Source organism: Pogona vitticeps, chromosome 4, assembly GCF_051106095.1.
Source record: "Pogona vitticeps strain Pit_001003342236 chromosome 4, PviZW2.1, whole genome shotgun sequence".
NCBI classification, from domain to species: domain Eukaryota; kingdom Metazoa; phylum Chordata; class Lepidosauria; order Squamata; family Agamidae; genus Pogona; species Pogona vitticeps.
Genome location: NC_135786.1, coordinates 15,405,735 through 15,432,702, shown reverse-complemented (window position 1 = coordinate 15,432,702; position 26,968 = coordinate 15,405,735). Strand labels below are relative to the sequence as shown.

Below are 26,968 nucleotides of genomic sequence, written 5' to 3'. Positions count from 1 at the left end.
TAATCGGTGCCCTTCCCTCACCCCACAACCCTCCAGAGCTAGCAAATTTTTTTTTTGTACTTTGGAGTTTCAAGCAGCTTCATGATGAATGCATGCTATTGCCTCAATCATTCTAAGCAAATTATGCCTTTAATTGCAAAAGGTAATTTTGTTGTAGCGACTGATTAATCTCCAGGAAGAAAATAATAATAATAACAATAATGATGACAGCCATTATGAATCTGGAGAAAGCCCACAAGAGCTGTTTGCATAGAGAAAACTCTGCTAATAGAAGGATGGGACTCAGGAGGTTTTAGAATAGACAAGAAGGTGTCAATAAAGGCATATTTGCTCACAGTAGCAGAACAAAATAAGTACACTTGGCTTATTGTAAGTATATACAGAAACTGCCAGGAGAATACCAAATGAATTTTGCTGCAAGGCCTTGGTCTCAAGACTGATTCACTTGCTACTAAATCAAGCATATGTGGCATGGGTAGAGGGGATCACTCCAGCCCTGACTCCCTGTATTTCCAGTTGTGCCACTCTCCTACATGTGTAGACTGTTGCAGAGTTTTGAATGTTTGGTTAAATTCCTCTAGCTGCACAGCACAGGTGCAGTGATTCACACAGCAAAATAGCTCCAAGCACCAGATTAGTCCACCCTTTCCCCTCATCAACTGGCACTTACAGACTGAATAACTCACTCTGAGACATGAGTAGCAGAAAGAATTTTAAGTTTCATTACTTACAGATCAACAGCGAACTGAAAAACATGACTGCTTTCACCAACATACTCCCACAGACTCTAGAGAGGGAAAGAGACCCAGAGCAGAGAGGCAGGGCTATCTTTCAAATCAGAGGCAAGGAAGGAGTGATCAGTTAGTCCTGGATAGTCAACTCAATCCAGAAAGGTCCCTCCCAACCAAACCTGCCAAAAGCAACATGCAAGGTTGCAAAAACTCCAACAAAGACAAACAGACAGGTCTGAAGAAGAGAGCCTCTGCTATCCATGGGGAGTGTTCCCCCCCCCTGCATGAATAAGGACCCTCTTCAGATATCACTCACCATATGTAGGAGAGTAATAAAACAAGGAATTGTGTAGGGTAGAGCTGGCTCCATTCTACCCATGGAGTAGTATGCTTGATTTAGTAATGACTGAATAAAGTTTCAGTCTAACCCACCGAGGTTGAGTCGAGCTCCACAGGGTTCTTGTGAGCGTTAAAGGTTCTTCTGCACTCTTTTAGAAGAACATGGAGAGACACATATAATCAGTAAATGCATAAATAAATATGTAAATAGCACTGACAGATTTCTAATTTTACTTATTGATTGTGTTTATACCCTATTTTGATCCAAAGTTGGCTCCCGATGGAGAAAGGTGGCAATTATCATCAGAGTCCTGCTGGTGGGGGAACCGTCTCCTTTTGCTTGAAGCCATTAGAGAGACCGTGCAAGTTCAGAGATGAGCAGCCTGCCCCGAATCTTACATCTAAGGGGGTCTCAGTTGAGGACAAGCTAACCCAAGTCCTTTTCGGCCTCACACAAGACTTTAGGAAGGAAAGAAAACAACAACAACAGGGATCTCTGCAGAAATCCTAGATGGAGGGGCGGGGAGAGTGATTGACTGGATAAGGAGAGACTCCCAGCTTTTAGTGATTTCAGCTTCCAAGGAGGTAAGTTCAACCTGCCAGTTATTTCAGCAAGGTTTCTATATGGAAAGGCAGGATTCTTTCCCATGACTTAAGAGGTCTCATCAGCAAGCTGACACATTCTCTTACCTAAAAAGAAAATTTGCCATCTTGGGTCTGTTCTCATTAGAATTTTTTGGACGGTCTGTTAAGATAAGCTTGCCTTTTTCTAGCTGCGTATCCTGACATTCTTACGCAGGGCTGATCTCTCTCTCTCGATCTCTCTCTCTAATTTGTATTACTTTTGAAATAGGCAGAAATACAAAAGGAAAACTACAGATTTCCCCCATATACAGTATCTCATATATATCAAGGACAACTGACAGTTGATTTACATAGCTTATATAGTGTTATTTTAACATCTATACTATACATATTATTCTAAACAGTGCCTCATTTTAGTTTTTGTTAACAATTTAGAATGTGAGCTCTGCTCGTAGGGCTGATCTCTCCTGATGGCTGTATTTGTCAAAGGACTGTAAAGTACCAAAGAAATAAAGGATGTGTGAGCAGAGAGAGATTACTGCTATATTTTTGTTGCAGAGTTTTGAATTTGGGCTAAAAAACCCCCCCCTCTAGCTGTGCAGCAGAACCACAGGAAATGTCAGAGCAGAAGACCCTTTTTGCTTCTCATCAACTGGCACTTACAGCCTCAGTAACTCGTTCTGAGAAATTGGTAACAGAAAGAATAAAGAGGTTTCATTTACTCCATAGATCAAAACAGCATATGTACAAAAACGTCTACACCAACAGGCCTCAACAGACTCACAGCCTGCTCCCAGCAGACTGCTGCAGACCACATTCTAATTGCACTCTAACTGCGTAACTGCACACTAACTGCCAGCACGCTTAAAAGAGAGGGGAAAATACACTTAAGCAGAGAGGCATGGCTTTCTTCAAAATCAGAGGCAGAGAAGGAACAATTGGTTACTGGCAACACTATAAAGTAAATTAAGATTTGAACAGGGGAATTCCAGTCTTTGAGGACTGGAAATTGTTCACACCTCTCGTGGTGTGTACCAATGGGAGAATTAGGATTTTCTTGTCTAGTGAGCTTCAGGCCTGCAGCTGTTTCCCATCCAGCCCACAAGCTTCTTCCCTTATCTCTGATCAGTGATCTTGAGATATGACAAAAGAGGCCATTTACAGCCCAGGAACTGAACTCTGGTTCGTAGCTTAGGAAGTGTTGCATGGAACTATGCTATGGTTTCCAACCTGGCATTACATTAAATGGCTTGGGCCCTGGATACTTGAAGGACCGCCTCCTTCCATATGAGCCTACCCGGCAGTTAAGATCTAGCCAGGGGGCCCTTTTGAAAGAGCCATCCCTCAAAGAGGTAAGAGGGATGGCTTGTAGACAAAGGGCCTTCTCGGCAGCTGCCCCCAGACTATGGAACGCCCTCCCAACTGAAATCCGTCTGGCGCCGACATTGATGACATTTCGGCGCCAGGTCAAAACCTTCCTGTTCCAGAAGGCTTTTAATTGAAATAACAACTGTGGGTCAATTTTATAACAACTGAAATAACAACTGATGGCAATTTTAATTGTATTTTAATTGTATTTTAATTGTATTTTAATCATTTTATTGTATTGAATTTTAATTATTGTAAGCCGCCCAGAGACCTCTGGGTAGAGTGGGCGGCATATAAATTAAATAAATAAATAAATAAATAAATAAATAAAATTACAGAACAGGTGCCTTACATCAAGTTCAGACTGTTTGCCCATCTGGCTCACTACTGTCAGCTCTGGTTTGCAGCAGCTTTCCAGGGTCTTAGAAAAGGGTCCTTTTTTAAAAAAATCACTCGCTACTGTGTCCCTTTTTGCTAGGGATTGGCTCTAGAGCCTTGAACACAACTTGGATGATAGAAAGATTGAGATATAAAAATGAAACAAACCTGCGTGTACAGCATGTGATCTGCCACTGAGCAGTGACTTTATAACCATCTATATGTGTCCTTTCACGACCGAGGATGAGATGGCTGGACAGTGTCTGCGAAGCAACCAACATGAATTTGACACAACTCCGGGAGGCAGTGGAAGATAGGAGGGCCTGGCGTGCTCTGGTCCATGGGGTCATGAAGAGTCGGAGACGACTAAACGACTAAACACACATATGTGTCCTTTCACTGGACCTCTTCTAGTATAGATCACATCCTTCTCAAAAACTACAGTTCTCTTTGTATTTGTCCAGACTTTGCAACAATGGTGTGATTGCAAGGCAAGGACCTTAAAGTATTCTGTGGCTTAGGCTATAACATTCAGTGCCACATCTTTTTGTTAGTTAGTTAGGCATCCTTCAGTCTCGAAAGACTATGGTAACATGCTCTGTATGGAGGACTTGGAACAGCATCTAGTGTGGCTGAGAAGGCCTATTCGAGAGTGACAATCTCTTCCACACTGAAGACAAATACAATCTGTACCCTGTCCAGCTCCCTGATTTTGCTGGTTTCGGGACTGCCTCTTTGCCTTGGCCTGCTGGACAAGCGTCTCTTCCAATTGGGAGAGGCCATGATGCACCGCCTGCCTCCAGGCTGAACACTCAGATGTCAGGGTTTTCCATCTGTTGAGGTCCATTCCTAAGGCCTTCAGATCCCACTTGCCGATGTCCTTGTATTGCAGTTGTGGTCTCCCTCTGGGGCAATTTCCCTGCACTAATTCTCCATACAGGAGATCTTCAGGACATGCCTGAGCCAATGCAGATGTTGCTGTTTCATTTTTTTGTGGCTGTGTTGTTTAATAAATGCATTGCCATACTTCTCTTCTGTTTTGCTGGCTGTTTGATTTGCTTTTGTAACAATGAGGAAAGGAAGATGCAATGGCTTAGTGGGTGGGTGGCAGTGACTGAAGCTAAGTTGATTCACCACCTCGGTCGGGTTAGCAGAGTGCCTCGTTAAAGGCTTTGCATGAATCAGCAGAGCTCAGGATGTAGGGCATCATCCACCACTTTGAAGCACCTCCTGATGCTTACGAATCTCTGAAACATTCAGAGTTTGCCTTTAATCAGTCGGATGTGTCTAACCACAATGACAATCATCTCGGTTACTCAGTCACATAGCATGGACTTGACTTTCTTCCCAGACACCCTGAGCATAACTCATCCACTTGAAATCCATGTTGTTTCTTGGATAATGGTGTTACAAAAAATATTTTGCTTTGCATTGCACAGCACTGATTCACATTTGGCAGTTTCAGGTGGGTACATTGAACATCTGTGGAGCACACGGAGCCAGGCTTGCATGATTTAGATGGCATCTTGAGGTTTGACCTCCAGAAAGTGATCCTATCTTGACCTCCAGAAAGGGAACTTGTCCCTCCCCTGGCAAAAATATATCTTGCGGTGGTGATATACTGCTGTTCGTGGAAAATTGCTCATACAATTCTAATTGCTTCAGATGTGTTTGTGTTACTGAACAAAGAAGTATCATCTGCCCTCACAAAGCTGGATGACAGTTACAGTTCCTGATCCTTTCTGTGAATAATTTCCCCCTTTCTTATAAGAGCTGACCATTGGAAATGGTGAGAGGCTCCTAGGTTCTAAAATGGATGTGCTCAGGCAGCAACATCTCTCCCCCATTTCACAGACAGAAGTAAGGTGAGTAGTTCATGTTCCTTCAAACTTGGGTCATGTAAGAAATGACATTTGTGGTCATTCCAAAAGGCATCTTATAATGTCCAGCTGAAACAGTTGCCTGATGAGACAAGGGTCTGTTCTGTGCAGAGGCATTCAAGCTTTTTCCACCAGATGCACTTAGAAACCTCTTTCGACCTTTGAGCCAACATGTGGACATCTGAAGAGGCATAAATGTGTGCAGGGACATCGAGAACAGGGCTTGCATGAAGAGCCCCGCCTAACACATGTTTAGCCCTTTCACATTCAGGCAAATTCCAGGATGTATCTCACAACATTTTAGTTTTGTGACTGCAGTAGATATGGGCATGAACCACAGTTTGGCGATTTGGTGCATTTTGATGAGGTGCCTACACAGGTATTCTGTGGGCACCACACACTTCCTTCTCCTCTGTGCACTCACCTATTCCCTGGCCAAAGCATTCCCTGCCTCCTCAGTGCAATGGTCCACTCACCAATCCCAGCACATGCTTCACTCGTCCACCTCTTCTGACAGCAGCCCACTCAAAGGCAGCACTGTGTGGCTTTTCCGTCCCGCCTCCATGTCTGAGTGGGCAGCCCTCCTAGGAGGTGGAGGTGGGAAACATGTGCTGCGATTGGTGAATAGGCAGTCACGCTGAGGAAGCGGGGAGGGAAATGTGCATTGCCCTGGGAATGGGCAAGTGCACAGAGAAGGTAGGAGAGGGGAGTATGCAGTGTCCTAAGAACACTGTGCAGGCACTGCACCAAACTGGGCAGAACAGCCAAATTGCAGTTCCTGCCTATCTCTGTTCTTGTTGTTATTTAGTCGTTAAATTGTGTTCGACTCTTCATGACCCCATGGACCAGAGCACGCCAGGCCCTCCTGTCCTCCACTGCCTCCCGGAGTTGGGTCAAATCCACGTTGGTAGCTTCAATGACACTGTCCAACCATCTCATCCTCTGTCGTCCCCTTCTCCTCTTGCCTTCAAACATTCACAATGTCAGGGTCCTTTCCAGGGAGATTTCTCTTCTCATGAGATGGCCAAAGTATTGGAGCCTCAGCTTCAGGATCTGTCCTTCTACAGAGCACTTAGAATTGATTTCCTTTAGAACTGATTGGTTTGTTCTCCCTGCAGCCCCGGGGACTCTCAAAAGTCTCCTCCAGCACCACAATTCAAAGGCATCAATTCTTTGGCGGCCAGCCTTCTTTATCGTCCAGCTCTCACTTCCATACATCACAACAGGAAAAACCATTGCTTTTACTATGTGAACCTTTGTTGGCAAGGTGATGTCTCTGCTTTTTAAGATGCTGTCTAGGTTTCTCATCGCTTTCCTCCCAAAAAGCAGGTGTCTTTTAATTTTGTGGCTGCTGTCTCCATCTGCAGTAATCATGGAGCCCAAGAAGGTAAAATTTGTCACTGCCTCCGTATCTTCCCCTTCTATTTGCCAGGAGGTGATGGGACCAATGGCCATTATCTTAGGTTTTTTTGATGTTAAGCTTCAGATCATTTTTTGCGCTCTCCTCACTTTTCTGCTATCAAAGTTGTAGCATATGCATATTGGAAGTTGTTGATATTTCTTCCAGCAATCTTAATTCCAGTTTGGGATTCCTCCAGTCCAGCCTTTCGCATGATTTATTCTGCATATAAGTTGAATAAGCAGGGGGACAATATACAGCTTTGTCATACTCCTTTTCCAATTTTTAACTAATCAGTTGTTCCATATCCACTTCTAACTGTTACTTCCTGTCCCACATATAAATTTCTCAGCTGATAGATAAGGTGGTCAGGCACTCCCATTTCTTTAAGCACTTGCCATAGTTTGCTGTGGTCCACACAGTCAAAGGCTTTTGTGTAGTCAATGAAGCAGATGTTTTTCTGGAACTCTCTCGCTTTCTCCATAATCCAGCACATGTTAGCAATTTGGTCTCTAGTTCCTCTGCCCCTTCAAAATCTAGCTTGTACTTCTGGGAGTTTTTGGTCCACATACTGCTGAAGTCTACCTTGTACGATTTTGAGCATAACCTTGCTAGTGTGTGAAATGACTGCAATTGTACGATAGTTGGAGCATTCTTTGGCACTGCCCTTCTTTGGGACTGGGATGTAGACTGATCTTTCCAATCCTCTGGCCACTGCTGAGTTTTCCAAACTTGCTGACATATTGAGTGTAGTACCTTAACAGCATCATCTTTCAAGATTTTAAATAGTTCTACTGGAATGCCATCACCTCCACTGGCCTTGTTGTTAGCCATGCTTTCTAAGGCCCACTTGACTTCACTCTCCAGGATGAGTGAATGAGTCTGGCTCAAGGTCAGCAGCCACACTATCTGGGTTGTCCGGGATATCCAAATCTTTCTGGTATAACTCCTCTGTGTATCCTTGCCACATCTTTTTGATGACTTCTGCTACTATTTTTGCCCTTTATCATGTCCATCTTTGCACAAAAGGTTCCTCTAATAGCTCCAATTTTTTTGAACAGATCTCTGGTTTTTCCCTTTCTATTATTTTCCTCTATTTCTTTGCAGTTGTTTATTTAAGAAGGCCCTCTTGTCTCTCCTTGCTATTCTTTGGAAGTCAGCATTCAGTTTTCTGTAACTTCCCCTATCTCCCTTGCATTTTGTTTCCCTTCTCTTCTCTGCTATTTGTAAGGCCTCGTTGGACAGCCATTTTGCTTTCATGCATTTCCTTTTCTTTAGGATTGTTTTTGTTGCTGCCTCCTGTACAATGTTTTTGCTGGCTGTATAGAGCTTCTCCATCTTTGGCTGCAGAGAATATAGTCAATCTGATTTCGATGTTGCCCATCTGGTGATGACCATGTGTAGAGTCGCCTCTTGTGTTGTTGGAAAAGAGTGTTTGTGATGACCAGCTTGTTCTCTTGACAAAACTCTATTAGCCTTTGCCTTGCTTCATTTTGAACTCCAAGGCCAAGCTTACTTATTGTTCCTTTTATCTCTTGACTCTGTACTTTAGCATTCCAATCCCCTATAATGAGAAGAATATTGTTCTTTGGTGTGAGTTCTAGAAGATGTTTTAAGTCTTCATAGAACTGGTCAATTTCAACCTCTTCAGCATTGGTGGTTGGTGCATAAACTGGGATTACTTTCTTTCTTTGATTTTTATACTGCCCAAAAAGGTCTGGCTTAGATTCATATTGAAATCATTCTATCATTTTTGAGATTGTACTTGTATCCCAGTACAGCTTTTCTCACTCTTTTTTAACTATGAGGGCTACTCCATTTCTTCTACAGGATTCTTGCCCACAATAATATAGTGTATATGACAATCGTCTGAATTGAATTCGCCCACTCCCGTCCATTTTAATTCACTGACGCCCAGGATGTCAATGTTTATTCTTGCCATCTTCTCTTTGACCACATCCAGCTTACATCCAGTTTGATCACATCCAGTTCATAGATCCTACATTCCAGGTTCCTATGCAGTATTTTTTCTTTGCAGCATCAGACTTTACTTTCACTTCCAGTCGCGACTGCAGCTGAGCGTCCTTTCGGCTTTGGCCAAACCACTTCATTAGCTCTGGAGCTACTTGTCCTTGTCCTCTGCTCTCCCTCAGTAGCATGTTGGATGCCTTCCGACCTGAGGGGCTCATCTTCCAGCATCATATCTTTTAGTCTTTTGTTTGTGTCCATGGAGTTTTCTTGGCAAAGATACTGGAGTGGCTTGCCAGTTCCTGCTCCAGGTGGATCGTGTTTAGTCAAAACTCTCCACTATGACCTGTCCATTTTGGGTGTCCCTGCACGGCATAGCCCATAGATTCTCTGAATTACTCAAGCCCCTTCGCCACGACAAGGCAGCAATCTGTGAAGGAGCCCGTCCATCTCTAGACAGCACCAAAGAGAAGTCTATGTCACCTCTTTTATATCATGCTTGTAAAAGCTTCTATCTCCCAAATGGACAAAATAGTTTCTAGAACATATCTGGAACTCATCTAGAAACTCTACCTCAACACAGAATCTTGTTGATTGGACCTCAGAATTCTCCTCTTTCAATGAAAGGAAATCCTTTCCACTGATTAAATAAGATAGAGGAGCTCAGGAACAGCTGCATGGTGGTCTAGCGACAGAACTTTGAATTCAGCCCCCCTTTTAACTGCCATGAATCTTGGTGAGTCATATTGTCTCATGTATAATGCAGATAATAGTGGGTGCACTCATAGTTTGAAAAAAAGATTTGCAAGTACTTGCTATATCAAAGAAACATGAAAATATCAGTATTTGCACATGCGTAAACCTTGATTTCTACATTTTAGTAAATACTTGTTGGTTCTGGTTTATTACAGTGGACCCTTGACTTACAGACGGCTTGACTTACAGACTTTTTGAGTTACAGACTTCTCTGGCCGCAAAATTTAGGTTTGACTTGCAGACTGAGATTTGACTTACAGACCAGAAAAAAACCAAAATGGAACAAAAACGGCCTGTTACGGGATTAATCGGTTTTCAGTGCACTGTAGGTCAATGGAGACTTGACCTACAGACTTTTTGACTTGAGAACCGCCTTCCAATACGGATTAAGTTCTCAAGTCAAGACCTCACTGTACATACACCAAGACACATACTGTTAAGGAACATGAGAACATGCCTTATATTGAATCAGATTCCTGGTGCCTCTAGCCCAGTATTGTCACTACTAACTGGAAGTAGCTCTCCAGGGGTTTAATCTTACCTGGACACTTTCAGGATTAGACCTGGGACATTGTGCATGTGACCACCGAGCCAACTATGTTTTGGATATACGTATATTCAGTAGACAACTTTCTCATGTTCGTCATCTGATGCTTTTTGAAGAACATTTAATATGGGCCATTACACCAAGATTTCAGCCCTCGCCTTGCCCTTTAGTTGTCCCTTCTAGCCCAAACCAGAAGCATCACCAATCCATTGACATGCATTACTTGCTTTACTTGCAGATTCAGGATCATTTAGTATGAGCAAGCTTGTATGCCTCCAAATGGAAAAATAAACAAACGGTTTCAGCCTGAATGCTGAAAGGACTGACTTGGAAAACCTGCAAATTGAATGAAGAGAATTGCTCTGGCTAGACACACATGTCATTAAGAATTACGGGCAGAGGGGTTTCAACAACACCTAACGGCTGAATGGGAGGTTTCTTGAGCTTAAAGAAGATGGATTTAAAAACCTTTGAAATGAGCTAGATGAATCTGCTGTTTGCTCTATTCAGCAAGCCGGCGTGCAACGGAAGCTTAATACGTACACAAAGTAAGACGCATAATCGAAACTGACTTCACAGAAGCATTGAGGTTGATGGTTTGGGTCACATTTCCAAGGAAGCACTTGAAGAAAGAACCACTCAAACACCACAACATTGTTATTTCTAAGAAATGATGATCTTCTTAGATGGGAAGAAGAACAAAGAGTTTCTTGCCGACTGTCCTGACTGTGTCATGACAACCCTAAAAATTCTAATGTCATAGGAAACAACCTCATAGCAGTTCTTGTTATTTGCCCACCTAGTTTAGCACTGCACGCTCTGGCTGGCAGCAGCTCTGCAAGGTCTCGGGCTGATAGCTTTCTCGCCACTCACTTGCTGATTCTTTTAACCCCCACTTCGTCCAGCGGACACCCACTCAGAGGTACTGTCTCTGAGTGGGCACCCACCGGAGGAGACGGAGCATTGAAGCACCAAACACCTGTTTGACCAATAAATGAATTGGTGTGAACTGCTAAACCACTGGTTCATATCTGTCTCTAATTTTAAAACTTGCACTGAGTGAATTCTAGGTATTTTTGCACTCCGGGAAAATTCTAGTGTTTCGAGGATCAGTGTTAGGGTTGGGGTAATGGAGGTCATTTGTTCATAGGGTTGCCGTAAGCCAGAGGCAACATGATGGCACATAACAACACACAACATGTCTTGTAATTCTTGAACCCACTGAAAACTCAGTGACACTTCCCACCCGGGGGCAAACCTACTGACAACCACACTATATCATTCCTGGGTTCTGGCACCATGGTTCACTGAAAGCTGCACAGGACTCTCTTTGACCTTTTATGGGCTGAAACAAACAAGGACCCTTTTAAGCTGTCATGTTCTAATCTCTCCCTCAAACAGGTCTGCACATGTTGTGTTACCTCCAGTCAAGTGAAAACCATTAGCCAATGGTGAGTTGCTTGTCAGAAAATCTGTGAAACTTCTGGTTTTGCTACCTGCCCAAACAGGAGAATTGTGTCAAGTAGAGCTGGGAAAGCTTTTTAAAAGTTTTTGTTTCGGTTATGATTATGCCCCAAGGCCCTGAAAAGTATTGAGCTACAATTTATTTACAGTGACTTTTAGAGCAACTGGAATAGCTATTTTTTTTACTAATTTACTAATTAAAAATAATGTAGTTTGTGATATAAAACCTCTATCTCATCATTACATGAACACCCATAGCAGTGGAAGAGGCAGCAACACAAGCCAGCACTTGAACCATGTAGTCCTCCTCTATCATTTCGTCAGGCCACAGCACCTTAAATATAGCAGTAACTAGAGATGGGCACAAACCACTGAACAACTGGATCGACACTCAGAGGCAGTGCCTGGAGGAGATGGGACAGGGAAGCCAGGGTGCTTCTTCTGAGTTGGGTGCCTGTTGGAGGGGGCGGGTGCCGAACTACAGAACATCTGCTTGGCCATCAGCATGAACCACCAGAAAGTGGTTCCCTTAGCCTGCCTTAAGGCAATCCAGGCTGCCCTTTGCAAAGATGACAGCTGCAGCTTCCCTACCGTAAATGAAGCCACAGCTGCCATCTTTGCAAAGGGCAGCCAGTCTCCCTTTTTACACGCTGGGGCTGCAAAGGCCTGATGGGGACCTTGGCAACAGCTATTAAGGTAAGGGGGTGTCGGTGGGAGTGGGGTGGGGGCTAAGGTAGGGAAAGGAAGGGGTTGTGGGGGTAGGCTGTTGGGTTGGCTGGCTGTGTGTGTGGGGTGGCTGCCTATTGGCTTCTGATCAGTTGACTTGCAGCCAGTAGGCAGAATGGGCTTCTGTGTGGTAAACTCTCTTGAGGGGACCTAATTTGTGAGTGAATAACTCAGATGTCCGATATACAGTCTTCACCAAAGTTGGCAGGCGTGTTGGGGAAAGATACAGGAAGCTCTGTTGTGATTCCAGAGTCTCTAAGTACCTGGGGGGACCTTTCCTGGGGGGTCCTATTTGTGCCTATATAACTTGGGGGCCTGTGATCCAAAGTTCACCACACTTTCAGGAGGTGTAGAAAAGCGTCTGAGGAAGCTTCCCTGCAAATCCAATGTCTCTAGGTGGTTGGGGGCCAGTGTTATAGCTGTTTAAAATGCAGATGAATCAACAGATTGCTCCATCAATTTGTCAAAGAATATTCATATATTCGTATTCGTTGATCTGTTAACCTTGACGAATAACGGATCAAAACGAATTGCCATTTTTAAAATTTGTCCCCATTTCTTGTGTAAACCATGGTGGCAAATTGCTATCAGTTAATACATTGCTACTTGTATACCTCATTGTGCACTAACATACATGACTGGTACACAACAAGGGATACAAATGGTGAATTGTTAACTAACAATGCCTATACAAGAGTGGTTCCCAACCCTTTTTGAGACACAACTCCCTGTTATAGTGGCCAAGTAACCTGCAATACCCCCCCACACACATACACCATGTTTCCATTAAAAGGCATTTTTAATGAGGTAAAGTCATCCCTTTTCAGAAACTAGAGTCTTTCTCCCCACCCACCCCGGGCCTGTTTTTCATACATATGCATATATGCTAACTTCAATGTCCTGCTCTGAAAGGTCCAGGAAAATATTATTTCACAAGAGCTACAACACATACAACTGTGCAACCCACAAGCCCCCAGAAAACACTTTGCAGCCCCCTCGGGGGTCACAACCCCCAGGCTGGGAAACAATACTAGAGTACACAATAATCATGCTTCTGCTCTCATACACACAATATCCTATGTAATATTTCAGTATAATTTGGTAAACTAAGGGTGTGGTCACGTAAGGAAATACTGTAGATCATAATTTATTTCTTGGCAATTGTACAATATCCAGAGAAATGCACTTCAGTCAAACCCCAATCCATGTCCAGTACTTCTCCTTTTGAGGCTGGCCAGGCTGGGGCAATTCCTCACCAGACAGAAAGATCATTTTAAGGGACTGCACCTGTTAAAGGAACTCTTTCTGGTGTGTTGAGGTGTGTACCTTTGCAGCCATCTGATTGTACCCTTCACTGAGTAAAAGAACAAAGAAAAACTTTAATATTCAAAGACACAAAAAGGCTATCTAAACAGTGGTTCAAGTCGCTATGTCCTACAACCCTTTAAAATGGCTGATAAACTGTTTCTCTCTCTCTCTCTCTCTCTCTGTGTGTGTGTGTGTGTGTGTGTGTGTGTGTGTGTGTGTGTGTGTGTGTGTGTGTGTGTGTGTGTGTGTGTGTGTGTGTGTCCACAGTCTAATGCCTTAGCAGTTACAGCATCCAGTGGAGGTCTTGCAATTTATTGGGTGTGTGTGTGTGTTCTGCTATTACTCATTTTCTCCTTTGACACCAGCTCAGTCTACTGTATTACTTTTTAGTTCCTGTTTTCTGAGTTCAAATTCCTTACTATATTTTTAAGTGTATGAATTCTGAATGTGATAAAATAGATCTGTTTTGGTGTTTCTTTACTCTGGGAGGTGAACAGCAGCTCTTTTCTGTGCAAATACCCAAATCTTGTCCATTTTTACATATCTGGCCAAGACAATAACATGCCTACTGAGAACTAAGGTCTCTGAAGCACAGTTGAAAAGGCCAACAATTTAAGCAGGAGATGCATACAATACAACGTTAACTCATGTCAAATGCTGTACAGTCTCAAATCAGAGCAATATAAAGCATCTTATTGACTAATGCTTTTACAGTACGTTAAGAATATGATCTAAAAGCAATATAAGTGGTTGTAGGTACATTTTGGGGAGTTGGTTTAATCAAGAACTATGAGGTCCCAATTCCTCACGATACATGGGTATATTTTACATACCACAGTTTGATGCACTTTCCAAATAATCTAGTATATAATATAAAACCTAATTACTGCACTATATTCACAGATATGGAAAAATCCTAAACCCATTTTAGAAGCTAAAAACCAAATTGACCCTAATCTGTCGATGAGTTTGAGGGTCTAATCCGTAAATTGAGGGTGGTCAAAGGCCCCATCTATGAGTAGACAGCTCATCTGAATTCTACAATCCATACGATTTTAAAATTCTGGGAAATGATGGCACAATTTTGGTGCTAGCTAGGTTTCTTATAGATGTCACTTCTGAATGCAGGAAATCTGATTCAAGGACTTTTTAGTAGACAGCTCCTGCATATTGCACCTAACTCTGCAGTCATGAGGACAAGCAGCCCACTGAAAACAGAATTCATTCATTCATTAGGCATCCTTCAGTCTCGAAAGACTATGGTAACGTGCTCTGTATGGAGGACTTGGAACAGCATCTAGTGTGGCTGAGAAGGCCAATTTGAGAGTGACAATCCCTTCCACACTGAAGACAAATCCAATCTGTCCCATCCAGCTCCCTGATTTTGCTGCTTTCATAACTGCCTCTTTGCCTCGGCCTGCTGGACAAGGGTCTCTTCAAATTGGGAGAGGCCGTGATGCACCGCCTGCCTCCAGGCTGAATGCTCAGATGTCAGGGTTTCCCATCTGTTGAGATCCATTCCTAAGGTCTTCAGATCCCACTTGCAGATGTCCTTGTATCGCAGCTGTGGTCTCCCTCTGGGGCGATTTCCCTGCACTAATTCTCCATACAGGAGATCTTTTGGAATCCAACCATCAGCCATTCTCACGATATGCCCAAGCCAACGTAGACGTCGCTGTTTCAGTAATGTATATATGCTAAAAATTCCAGCTCATTCTAGGACTACTCTATTTGGAACTTTGTCCTGCCAAGTGATACCAAAAATGCGTCGGCGACAACGCATATGGAATGTGTTCAGCTTCCTCTCCTGCCATGCACAAAGAAATTAAGATGTTGAATTCTAAACTCAGTGACTTCCTATGCTTGTGAAAAATCACAAAATATACATTGCCCAACTTCTGGTAGCTTACAAACGATTCAGAAAGACTGGGAATTGTGATTATCTGTTCATATGCATGCTTTCCTCCAGCAGGTCCAACTATGAGTGGGGCAAATTTAATATCTCCTTCAACCCTGCCGTATTTTAAACAAGCCCAGAACATGGCAATGTCTGTGGTCTATCTGTGCTTACATTCTGGGCCACTTTGCCTTGTATTTGGCTGAACGATCCTCTTCCAAATCTAAACCAGGGAATAAAAACAAACCTGTCCTAGTAAAAATATTTCACATGCTTAACATGATTGCAATGTGAATTCTCAGGACTTTACCTTCCAGAGTATTTTTATTAGGTTCGCCTCCCCCTCGTCCTCACCAGCTGAAATAATAAGACCAGCTTTCTTTCTCTCTGGACCTTTCCTGTTCTCTTCCTCTTAACGAAAACAAACTGGGCGAAAGAATGCTGAGCAAAAAACAAAAAAAAACACCTTCCCATGATTTTAGAGAGGACACTGTGAGGCCCCTGCCGGAGAGAACAGAGAACATCCCCTGCTGTGTTGACCAAAGATGGCTCTCCTTCATTACAGCTCACCCAGACGGTTCTGTAGACAGATGAAAAAATACCCTGGAAAATCAAAACACAGAAGACACCCTGCTTAATATTTGCTTATTCTTTCACAGAAACATGGGTGGCGTTGCTAGATAATTTTGGATTCTAGACTTGTTTTGTTTTGCTTTGTTTTATGTAGGGTGTTCTTTGGACAGCACTATGCGTTACTTCATTTACTCCAGTGTCTTACCATGTTTTGGGGGGCCTGCTGCTCTTTCTTCTGCATCGAAACCTGTCCTTCTGCCTCAGAGCACCACCATATCGCTCATCCAGGGGGGAGAGGTTAAGGAGAGAATTATTTGATTAGTTGCAGTCATCGATTAATGAATGCTATTGGGATTTTATTCCAAAATAAGTGGAGTTGTGTACATTGTGCCAACCAATTGCAGCTAATTACATGCCTGGTTACCTGCCTACTTGTGCAGTTGGGTCATGTGACTACCATGCAACCAGACGCTTAAGCAGCGCCTGGTTAATTAGCTGCAATTCGCCAGCACAACTTGTGAAAATCCACGCACTCCAGAGTAAAATCCCAATAGGATTCTGGCTATGGAATTGAATATAGGTGCATGTTAGCCCCACCATGAAAAATATCTCATGGGAAAATTCACATGATGTAACCACTGTGGCAGCTGTTACTTCGGAAGAACCATTGTCTTTCACACAAAAATGTGTGAAAAATACATGAAGAGAAGTATATTTGTTTCCCATTGGATGCACATCACATTCTCATACATTCAAGAAAACAACTCAGGGCTTATGTGTGTCAAAACTGACCCCTTTGTCCCATAGAGGGAGTAGGGAGATTTTCTGAGCCCTTTTCTTCTTCTAAACAAATTAATTGAATTTTTTTAAATTTAAGTATTTGGGGTGTGGGGGTTGGGGTTAGACATATTGGGATCTTGTATGTGCCTTTGGAGACTCAATGTACTTCACAGGCCATGCTTTGTCCACTCCTGCTTTGAAGCCATCTCTCATGCACAGATCAGTTTTTCTTTTTCCTTCCGTGTTGCTCAATGTGAGATTGTTTCTTTGCTGGAGACCCAGAGAAACATAGCAGTTCATGAGATTCCAGCCAGCATTGTGAGACCTGGCAACCGAACATAGAGTGCGATGTGCCTGCAAAAAAACCTCAGTGTTATTTTAGGCTGTAATAACATAAGCATAGTCTTCAAATTCCATGAAGTACTAGCCCTGCTTTATTCACCTCATCTTGAGTACTGTGTCCAGATCTGGACAATGCACTTACAGGATGCTGACAAACCGAAACGAGATTAGAGGAGGGCAATAAAGATGATCAGGGGACTGGAAACCAAGCTCTGTGAGGAAAGACCAAAAGAACTAAGAATGTTTAGCCTTGAGAAAAGAACACTGAGGGGAGACCTGATAGTACTTTTCAAATACAGTACTTGAAAGATAGTCATACAGAGGAGGGGTAGCATCTGTTCTGGATCATCCCAGACCCAGACACATAAAAAGGGGCTCAAGTTACAAGAAGCCAGATTTCAGCTGAGTATCAGGAAAAACATACTGTTAGAGCAGTACGACAATGGAACCTATTACCTCAGAAGCTGGTGAGCGCTCCAGCGCTGAAGGCATTCAAGAGAAAATGGACAACTGTCTGTCAGATCTGCTTTGATTTGGATTCCTGCAGGGAGTGGGGGGTTGGAGTTGAAGCCAGATTTAGGCTGAATATCAGGGGAAACTTCTTAACTGTTAGAGAAGTATAACAATGGAACTAATTACTTTGGGACTTCATTACAAATGGCACTTCAACGCTGGAGGCATTCAAGAGAAAATTGGACAACTATCTGTCAGATTGATTCGTTGGCCTGATTGGCCCCTTCCAACTCAATTATTCTATGATTCTATGATTATAGATTGCATAATATAAATCTAACCAGAGATTCTTTTTGCTTATTCTGTGTTCACTAATTCAGCTTTCTTTTAAATGATTTCTTTAAAAAAACACATGCATATTATTAACATTGCAACAACAAGGGTAATACTATCCAAGCTGATTTCTCAACCTCAAAGGGAAGAAGACAACCACTACTACTGATATTACTTATATATAACCTTGGCAATTTATACCATCTATTCACACCACCATGACCATTACAAATGACTATCCAGTGTGCATAAGTCAGTTATGACATTCAAGTAACTGCGTATTACTCATAATATCAAAAATTAAAAATGGAGCTTTATCTTACCTATATTCCTTTCTTTGAACCTACATAGGTAATAAATGGAAATGGAAACCATTTGTCAAGAAAACTGTGTTTAAAAGTTTGGGTGAATAGAGGCTTTGATTTCTATGCTCTTACCCATAATGAGCAATTCCCAAATCTTGTCAAGCCTACTCTTGATAGACAGTTTAGAGTGACACTTTCAAGATGAAGCTGACAGAAGCCTCTTGAAGCACTTTGAAATGGAAACGAAGTTTATATTCCACCCCCACTCCCCAGTGCGGGAATCTTCCAAGCTGTTATTCTTGGTCTCATCGCCCTTGATAGAGCCTAACCCCATTGTTGTTGAGTCGTTTAGTTGTGTCTGACTCTTCGTGACCCCATGGACCAGACCCCATGGACCAGGGCCCTCCTGTCTTCCACTGCCTCCCGGAGTTTGGTCAAATTCATGTTGGTCACTTCGATGACATTGTCCAACCATCTCATCCTCTGTCGTCCCCTTCTCCTCTTTCCTTCACACTTTCCTAACATCAGGGTCTTTTCCAGGGAATCTTCCCTTCTCATGTTGGAGCCTCAGCTTCAGGATCTGTCCTTCCAGTGAGCAGTCAGGGTTGATTTCCTTTAGAATGGATGGTTTTCTTCTCCTTGCAGTCCAGGGGACTCTCAAGAGCACCTAATGTGGGTTAAGCCCATTTTGATCCAATGCACCCCATGGTAGTGATACCAGTGGTGAAGGAAGGCTTACATAATCAAAGTCCCAAGTGCTTTCTGTTTAGCAGAGGTTATGACATCACATGCCACAGCCACCACTTCCCTTTGTGTGTTCCCTATGAGCTCAGCCAGTTGCAATTGAAAGTATTTGAAAGTGACTTGGTTTTGAGTGGTCAATAGATAACTATTCCTTTTACACAGAGCCTTCTTCTGGCCACCATCCAAACCTGGGCATCCCAGCTCAGGGATGAATGCAAGAGCACCCCCAAGCTGCACATCTGTGTTTTCAGAGGGAGTGCAATGCCATCCAGCACAGGCTACGTCCATATACCCTGATCGGCCTTTCAACTGACCAGGAGCACCTCTGTTTTGTCTGGATTAAGCTTCAAATTTTTCAGTCTCATCCATTACTGATGCCAGACACCACTTTAGAATCAAAACAGCTTCCCTGGAATTAGTTAGAAAGGCTAGAGATAGAGTTGGGTGTTATCTGCATACTGGTAACACCGAAACCGCAAACTGTGGACAAGCTATCCTAGCAGTTTCATGTAGATGTTAAAGAGCATGGGTAACAAAGCATAACCCTGAGGGACACCACAGACCAATAGCTAGGGTGTCGAGCTGGAATACTCTAGCACTGTCTCCTAAATTCTTCCCTCTAGAAAGGACTGGAGCTACTGTAAAATGGTGTATCCAAGGCCCATCTGAAAGAGAGAACCCAGGATACCTTAGTCAATGGTATCAAAAGCCACCGAGAGGTTCAGCAGAACCAACAGGGACGCGCACCTGGTTTGGCAGCTGCTGAAGAACCAATGGTTCAGAACTCTATGTGGGGCTGCCTCTGAAGAGTGTTCAGAAACTTCAGCTGGTTCCAAATGCTGCAGCCAGGCTCCCTTGTACAACCGCTTCTCTGGCTGCCAGTTTGTTTCTGGGCTCAACTCAAAGGGCTGGTTATTATGTACCTATAAAGCCCTATATGGCTTGGCTCCAGGCTCTTTGAAGGATCTTATCACTCCTTGTGAGTCTACTCAGTTTTTAATATCTTCTGGGGAGGCCCTTCTTTCATGTCCACCACCTTCCCAAGCTCATTTGGTGACAACTGAAGAGAGGGCTTTCCCTCTCTTCAATTGTCACCAAATCGGGAATGCTTTAAAATGTTCCAAAAATCATTTTTAATCATGGGTTTAATCTTGGTTGATATTTAATTGTGTTTTAATAAAGCTTTGTATAGTATTTTAAACCTATTATTTTTGTGCCATTTTAATTGTTGATAGCTGCCCTGGACAACCTCTGGAGAAAATAGCACATGGTCTCTTATCCATTTATGTATTTATGTATTTATGTATTTATAAATAAATAAATAAATAAATAAATAAATAAATAAATAAATAAATAAATAAATAAATAAATAAATAAATAAATAAATAAACAAGAGACCCTGTGCTCCCGGGTCTTGTGGCATGGACCCCTCAAGAGATGGAAGCAGACATGATGTAGGGAAGGCGTTTGATACTGAGGGATGGATATTGAGGGACTTGAAAATGAGAGGACAGGCATAAATTTGGCAGTGGGTCTCCCAAAGTCTGGGACCAGCATTGCATGGATGGGGAGAAAAAAACATGATAACTCTCCAGTTTTCTTTTAGGGACTTTAAGACACGGAACAGGAGCTGACACCATCACAGGAGATCTTCTGCCATCTATTTTTTACTTACCACACTAGAATTGTTTCCTGAGTATATATTCATGATCATAAGTCTCTCTCACTTCCCCATTTCAAGAAGAAAATTTACACGCACCAATCTAAATAATAATAAGGATTTCTGGGTGTTGTAAAGTACAAAAACACATGGGGATCGAAGGTTGTCAATCAGAGAGCTACAAAGCCACATGCCGGATCACGTTGAAAAGGGCCACTGTAATGGGAGCAATAGCACTTTAAGTGACTCTTTGTCTGTCAGGGAACTGCTCCAGCCCAGCATAGCCCTGAAAAGTAAAAGACTGAAACAGCGGCGTCTACATTGGCTTGGACATGTCGTGAGAATGGTTGATGGTGGGATTCCAAAGGATCTCCTGTATGGAGAATTAGTGCTTGGAAAGCACCCCAGAAGGAGACCACAACTGCAATACAAGGATACTGTACTTGCAAGTGGGATCTGAAGGCCTTAGGATTAGACCTCAACAGATCAGAACCCTTGACATCTGAGCATTCAGCCTGGAGGCAGGCGGTGCCTCATGGCTTCCCATTTTGAAGGGACACTTGTTCAGCAGGCTGAGGCAAAGAGGCAGTCACAAAAGCAGCAAAATCAGGGAGCTGGACAGGGTACAGATTGTATTTGTCTTCAGTGTGGAAGGGATTGTCACTCTCGAATTGACCTTCTCAGCCACACTAGATGCTGTTCCAAGTACTCTATTCAGAGCATGTTACCATAGTCTCTCAAGACTGAAGGATGCCTAATCTAAAGAGGCAGACCAATAAGGTCCTGCTTGGGCACAGATTGGCATCAGACTGGAGCACATTTCCCTGCATATTGTGTAATTGCAGTGACATAGATAGCACTGGACCACACTGCAAGCTGTCCAAACCGCAATCTATTCCTCTGCGTGATCATACCCTGACCGTGAGGTGAGGCACGGCCCTCTTTCTTATGGCTTCCTGCTTCACCTCATTTGAAAGGGACATACCTCAGAACATAGATGGTCCATAACAGAGCAGTGGAAACACCTCCTCAGAGTTTTGACAGCAAGATCTCTTTTCTGCTGGCAGCCACGGGCTATGAGCTGCCCCTGTTTCAGAATATTGCCTTCGGTAATACAAGTGGAGGAATGCTGGGATGTCTTTGCTGCCTGGCAATGGAATTTAGGAGATCCAAACAAACCTACACTCATCTACTCTGAAGTAAGTCTGACTGAATTTAATGACACATAAGCCCAAACAAGGATGCAAGAGAAATTCTTGTGAACCTAATGCTCACTTCCTGAACAAGTACACAACTATCCTTCGATTTTTATATTTCCCTCCGTGTTGCAATGTTATTCCCTCCCCCTAATAGGCACAAGGTATGGAAAGCAGTCTGCAAAAATCTGTGCATTACGGCAAAGAGCATACAAAAAAGGCGTATGTGAGAAGAGAGTGTGTGCAACGGTGTATAAGGGAAAATTGCATATATAACAATCTTTGTAAACATTACAAATGGACATGGAAGCAAGATTGCTTGCTGTGGTGGTTTTCTACTATGAAGCAGGAGTGGGAAATATAAGTGTCCCTTCCACCAGGTCATTTTTTTTTGCAACCTGCTCCAATAAAATAAAATAAAATAAAAATTCAGTGAGGGAATCATTTTGTTGAATTTTGATGGGAAATGGCTGGAGGCCATGAAATTAAGCAGAAAATGGTGGTGGAGAAGCCACAGTGGGTCTTTGGAAAAGAACTTGACCCAAGACTAGCTGAAGTTGCCCATCTCAGTTGTATCAAGCAAACAAACAAGCAAAGAAACACAACCTAGTTCTGGGTGTGTGTGTGAACATAATGTGTCTTAAAGGAAACAGGAGGGCAATTGCTCCATTCATGGTTCCTGCTAGGTATACCTAGGACTGCAACCTAACCCAACATTTACATTTTGTTCTTTAGAAATGATACTAGAAAGCAAGTTACAAGCTGCTATTTAAAATATCCCAAAAGCCTGCAAATCCTGCTAAACAAACATATATATCATGATTATGCAACTCATTTAACCAAGTTACAGTACATTTGCAACAGAACAAATATTTATCACTCTGGGCTTTTTAAAACACAAAGCCTTGAAATAAATGTCAATTTCTCTCAATGCATCATGTTTATTTTAAAACTGACTGTTCCCTTATTGTACTTTCAAAAAGAAAAGTTGGCCATGACCAATCCTGGGCAAATATTTGGAAGCTGAGTTTTCTTATTCAGATCTTACCAAACTTAGAGTCATAGCTTTGTTGTTGCTGTTTAGTTGTTAAGTCATGTCCGACGCTTTGTGACCCCATGGACCAGAGCACGCCAGGCCCTCCTGTCTTCCACTGCCTCCCGGAGTTGGGTCAAATTCATGCTGTTCACTTCGTTGACACTGTCCAACCATCTCATCCTCTGTCGTCACCTTCTCCTCTTGCCTTCACACTTTCCCAACATCAGGGGCTTTTCCAGGGAGTCTTTTCTTCTCATGAGATGGCCAAAGTATTGGAGCCTCAGCTTCAGGATCTGTCCTTCCAGTGAGCACTCAGGGTTGATTTCCTTCAGAATAGAAGAGTCATAACTAGTATACATTATTAATAAAGTATTTAGGAATTTTGTTTCATATTAGCAGGAATTACTAGAAAATTAGATTCTAATTAAAATTAGACAATGTCTCCCCCCCCCCCCCGCATAAATAGTCATTTATATTTCAACTGTTCTGCTGATTCAAGTCCTGTTACACACTTCCCAAAGCACACTGCCCAGAATAATTCTGCTTTATTTTGGACTTAATTCCTGACGTGATAGAAATCCAGGTAATCCCAATGTCTCTTTTCTCAATATCAGGATGAACAATTGAGTTTTAAGACTGGCTGCAGTGAAGGTGTACTGATGAGTGGAAGTTTAAGGTCCTGTATGTTACATACAGCACTGATGTTACCTGTCTGTCATGGGTTTGGAGGGAAAGTTCCATCCTATGGGGAGTGGAAGGCGGGACATCAGGAGGAGGGGCTGTACTGTATATATATGTGAAGCGTGTGTGAAGAGTTTAGGAGATGCTGGGATGTGACGAAGCAGCAGCTGGGAAGAAGAAGCTGGTGTGGGAGTCTGTGTGTCAGACAGGGTACTACTGTGTGTCAGAGTACCAACCTGATAGGTTCAGGTGTCTGTTGGTTAGCCAGAACTGATAGGTTCAGGGTCTGTGCTTCAAGTTAAGGGTTCTGTGTGAACCAAACTGTGTGTATGTATGAGTGAAACTAAGCCACGTTACTATATCTTATTCACATAATCCTTTTATTTTCCCTGTGTGTTGTTTTAAATAAACCTTATTCTTTTATTGGTTGAAAATCCATCCCTGGTCTGTGTGACTTATTAAAGGGAATGGTTGGTGGCAGCTTAGTAAACGTGTGGCATATCCCAGTAGGTCTGGGTTTGTCACATTGATTGGTGTCCAGCGTGTGGGATACGACTGGTCCAGTTGTCCAGCAGTCCAGCAAAGCCTTGGCAAGTGTGCCCAGAGCAAGGGGGGTCTAGTCAGGGACAATCTGAGGCGCGTAGGTAATCTTCTAGGTGTACCTCACGGGGAGGTGCGCTAGTGGAAGAACGTGCCAACTGGGGAGACTAGATTAGGGTGCTCTGAGGAAGCCTGTTTTTGGCGGGAAAAAAGCTGAGGCAAAACTGTATAGCAACAGTGATCTAGCCTGCCTGCTGAGAGGCCCAGCAGAGGGGGGTAGGCTCTGGCTCGCAACTGTTGCAAGTTAAGTGCTGAAGAACAGCAGCAATCTATAGAAAGCTGGTTCTGAGGCAAAAGAGGAAAAAAGTGGTCGTTTTATTTTGAGGCTTGACTTTTTAAAGCAGCCTGTTCTGAGGGGGGATTATGCCCTTGACTCGAAGCCAGATGGCAGAAATGGGTGAAGTGAAAGACCCCCAGGTTGACCAAGGTTCTGAGGATGAATTTGGCTCAGTGCAAGGTGACAGCACGGGAGAACAGAACCCAGAGCTCAGAAAATTGCTCATAGCCCAACAGCATGAACTGAGGATGAGGCAATTGGAAAAAGAAGAAAGATTAGAGAGAGAGAGAATGGAAATGGAGAGGGAACTGCAGAGAGAGAAAATGGCGTTTGAATTAAGAAAATTGGAACTGATGAACCAGAACAATAATAACAATAGGGATTCTGAGGGAGGCCAATTGTCTAAAGCTGACCTGAAGAAATTCCCTGTGTACCACAAGGGAGATTGTCCTGAGGTGTTCTTTTCCTTAGTGGAAAGAGCGTTTGTGGACTTCTCAGTGAGGGAAACTGAGAAGATGACCATCATGCGATCTTTAATCAGTGGTAGCCTGGCTGAGGTCTATGCCGAGATGCCTGAGGAACTGATGAAAGATTTTGCAGAGTTTAAAAAACTGGTGTTTGCAAGACATGGGATAAATGCGGAACAGCTGAGACAAAGATTCAGGTCAATCACCAAGAAGCCAGAGCAGACTTTTACCCAAGTGGGGGCCCAATTGGTGAGGCTGCTTGAGAAATGGCTACGTATCTCAGGAGGGGACAGAGACCTTTCAACAGCTTAAAGATTTGATAGCGCTGGAGCAGTTCTATTCAGTCCTGCATGGGGAACTGAAATTCCAGGTCAGGGAAAGGAAACCAAAATCTGTGGTAGAAGCAGCCGAGATCGCAGATTTTATTTCGCAAATAAGAAAGCCCTTGGGTGAGGGGAAATCTGTAGGTAAACCCAAAGAAACCTACAGCAAGTACTCTCAGGGACCAGGGAAAAGCCAGCAAGGGGGAGGGGCCCATGGTGAAGGGAAGCCCTCAGACATGAAACCAAGACCTCAGATTTTGGAGGGAAAACCAAAACAAGATGAGAGAGAATCAAAATACACTAGAAAATGTTATTTCTGTCAGGGAAAGGGTCATCTAATCTCAGAGTGTGAGAAATTAAAGCAGCTAAAAGGAATGGTGCCTCAGGAGTCGAGTGGAACCAAGCCAAAAGCTGTGTTCTGTGTCCAGAAAGAGCAAGGCTCATTGTCACTGAGGGAGCCTGTTGCCATGGCGACTCAATCTGGAACAGCTACATCTGCTGATCAGGCTGAGGAAAATGGTCCTCTTGTAGAGGTCAGGCGCTGCCTGTTGGTGAGGACAGATTCCCAGTTGTTTGAGACAGCAGGGGTGGACGTAGGAATACTTGACCGTCAGTATAGGGGGCTGCGGGACACTTGTTCCCAGGTGACCCTGTGCCATCCAGATATTATTCCTAGGGAGTATGTAATCCCAAATGAGAGCATGAAGGTGGCAGGGATTGGAGGGCAGGTGATCTCTCTGCCAGTCGCGGAGGTACCTGTCAACTTTCAAGGCTGGAGGGGAGTTTGGCGGCTAGCAATTTCATCGACTCTGCCAGCAGCCGTGCTCGTGGGAAATGACCTGGCTGAACATGTGAAACGGGTGCTAGTGATTACACGTTCACAAGCCACCACGGAGACAGTTCAAGGGGGTAATGATGAGCCAGAGACGGAAGCAGGTGGGGGGAGTTCAGAAGCTGTGGTGGAAACCTTAACCACAGACAGCAGATTTGGACAAGAGCAAAAGGCAGACACCACTCTCCAAAAGTGTTTTGAACAGGTGACTGACGCCCAGCTAACACCTGAAACCCCAGTGAGATTTCTGGAGAAAAAGGGGATTTTATATAGAGAGACCCTGAGGAATATCTCAAAAGGGGGAGATGGGATCAGAAGTCAGCTAGTGGTACCTGAAAAGTATCGCCTCATGATCTTACAAAGGGGGCACTCTGACATGTTTGCTGCACACTTAGGGGTGAACAAAACACAGCAGAGAATCACACAGAATTTTTACTGGCCTGACATAGGGAAGCAGATCAGGGAGTTCTGTAAACAATGTGATGTGTGTCAAAGGCAGGGGAATAGCCGCGACAGGACCAAAGCAAAGTTGTGCCCTTTGCCTGTGATTGACACTCCGTTCAAATGCATAGGGGTGGATATTGTGGGACCTTTGCCCAAGGCCACAAAGAGGGGGAACAGGTTCATTCTCACCATTGTGGACCATGCCACGAGGTACCCTGAAGCCATACCCTTGACTAACATTGAAACTAACACAGTGGCAGATGCCTTGGTGGGGTATATGTCCAGGATGGGATTTGCCTCAGAAATAATCACAGATTTGGGCGCATCGTTCACATCAAAGCTCATGAAACGCTTATGGCAAATCTGTGGAATTAAGCACAAGGAAACCACTGCCTATCATCCTGAAAGTAATGGGTTAACTGAGAAGTTCAATGGGACTCTAATGCGCATGATTAGGGCTTACTTGGCAGAGAATCCAAACAATTGGGACCAGAAGCTGCAATCCCTTTTGTTTGCTTATCGATCAGTGCCACAAGCCAGTACCGGGTTCAGTCCATTTGAACTTTTATTTGGGAG

At 43.4% G+C, this 26,968-nt stretch overlaps 1 long non-coding RNA gene across 1 annotated transcript in view; it reads right to left on the bottom strand.

Annotated features, from left to right (window-relative positions):
• Positions 1-20,333: 20,333 nt before the first annotated feature.
• The window catches only part of LOC144588764 (uncharacterized), a 44,469-nt gene continuing 37,834 nt past the window's right edge, over positions 20,334-26,968 (bottom strand). Inside the window, exon 2 of the long non-coding RNA XR_013544453.1 lies at positions 20,334-23,094. This is a non-coding gene — a long non-coding RNA (uncharacterized LOC144588764). The remainder of the gene's footprint in view (positions 23,095-26,968) is intronic.